This window comes from Echinops telfairi, unplaced genomic scaffold, assembly GCF_000313985.2.
Source record: "Echinops telfairi isolate 266 unplaced genomic scaffold, ASM31398v2 ScPeMD7_4;HRSCAF=17, whole genome shotgun sequence".
Lineage (NCBI taxonomy): Eukaryota > Metazoa > Chordata > Mammalia > Afrosoricida > Tenrecidae > Echinops > Echinops telfairi.
This window is the reverse complement of record NW_022103900.1, coordinates 6,035,148-6,037,313: the sequence shown is the minus strand read 5'-3', so window position 1 is coordinate 6,037,313 and position 2,166 is coordinate 6,035,148.

Sequence of the window (2,166 nt, the reverse complement as noted above, 5' to 3'; positions counted from 1 at the left end):
ACTCACCCAACAGGACCACCAGGACTCCCTAACTTGCCATAGGACCAAACCACGTCCAGCTCACTGCCATCTAGTTGGTGTAGACTCGTGCCAACCGTGTAGGACAGAGGACAACTGCCCCATCGAGCTTCCAAGGCTGTAAATCTTCACAGAAGCAGGCTGCCCCATCGTTCTGTCTTGAAGTGGCCAGTGGTTTTGAACCACAAACATTGTGGTTAGTAGCTCAGTGCTTACCCCCACTGCACGTTCGGACACATAGTCGTTTTTTGATAAAAAAGAATGAGTGCATTAATGGAGTGTGAGTGTGTTCATTTTCTCAAACTAAAAAACCCGCTGCCATCAAGTCGATTGCTACCCTACAGGGCAGGGAAGAACTGCCCTGTGGGAGGGGACTGTAACTCTTTTTTAAAAATCATTTTATTGGGGGCTCGTACAGCTCTTATCACAATCGGGACTGTAACTCTTTACGGGAGTAGAAAACCTCATCTTTCGCCCCAACAGTGGCTGGTGGTTTCAAACTGCTGGCCTTGTGGTTAGCTGCACAATATGACCACCAGACCACCAGGGCTCTCTTGTGAGATAAAGCAGACATCCCAGGCACCAGCAGGGACACACTCTCCCTGGAGGATCTAGGGCCAGCTCTTTCCCATATCTTCTAGGCATTCTTGGTTCTGGCGGCGGGACTTCCTGTCTGATTTCTTTTCACATGTTTGTCTTCTCCTGGCTTATGTCTCTGGAAAAGACACCGTTTGATTGAGGAAAGATGTTCAGTCTCTGATATGCTCAGAGTCAGAAACCACCGCATGGCCGTGGGTATGACCTCATGCTAATTTAACTGACATCTTCTGAGGCGCTATGTCCAAACAAGGTCGTGTTCGCAGGCACTGGGACATCACTGCATCTTTTGGGAGGAGACACCATTCAATCCATAACAGGCAGCATCAGCAATTTCTCAACTTGGCCAAGCCCCTGGCATCAGCTCCTCATTCCCCGCCCCCTCCTGGCCCTCCCTCCCTCCTGAACCCTTGATAAGTTATAAATTATTATATTATCATATCTTACACTGTCCCATGCCTCCCTTCACCCACTTTTCTGTTGTCCGTTCCCCAGGGAGGAGGTTATATGTAGATCCTTGTGATCGGTTCCCCCTTTCCACCCCACTCTCCTGGTATTGCCACTCTCACCACTGGTCCTGAAGGGATCATCCACCCTGGATTCCCTGTATTTCCAGTTCTTATCTGTACCAGTGTACATCCTCTGGTCTAGCCAGACTTGCAAGGTAGAATTGGGGTCATGATAGTGGGGGTGGGGAGGAAGCATTTAGGAACTAGAGGAAAGTTGTATGTTTCATTGTTGCTATATCACACCCTGACTGGCTCATCTCCTCCCCAAGACCCTTCTGTAAGGGGATGTCCAGTTACCTACAGATGGGCTTTGGGTCTCCACTCTGCACTCCCCCTCATTCACAATGATATGAATTTTTTGTTCTTTGATGCCTGATACCTGATCCCTTCAACACCTTGTGAAGGCTGATGTGCTTCTTCCATGTGGGCTTTGTTCCTTCTGAGCTAGATGGCCCCTTGTTTACCTTCAAGTCTTTAAGACCATAGATGCTATTTCTTTTGATAGCCGGGCTCCATCAGCTTTCTTCACCACATTTGCTTATGGACCCACTTTGTCTTCAGCGATTGTCTCAGGAAGGTGAGCATCATGGAATGAACTTGGCCCAAACAATACTCTTTAACGAAGAGTATTGTTTCCTCTCAAAAGGATGGCTCGAATCATGAATCTGCTGAGTACTATGTGCCTTGGATTTTTAAAAAAAATGTTGGTTGCTCAATAACCCTTGGAAAACGACCTCAGAGTTGTTGTCAGGGGACAAAGGAGAGGCCAGGCACTGTGGGAAAGAGTCGTCTTGTGATAAGCCAACTCCCTTCAATCAGTAAGAGCTCTGTTTTCATCTGTCTTCCCAATTTGTATTTGAAAAGGATGTGGTCACTAAAATACAATAAATAAAAATGTAAAAATGGCTGTTTTCCATAAGCAAAAACCAAATCCATTGCGGACTCATAGTGGCCCTACGTAGGGATTTCCAGGCTGTCAATCTTTATGGAAACACACAGGCTCATCTTTCTTTCTCAGACCTCCCACCTCGTGGTTAGCAGC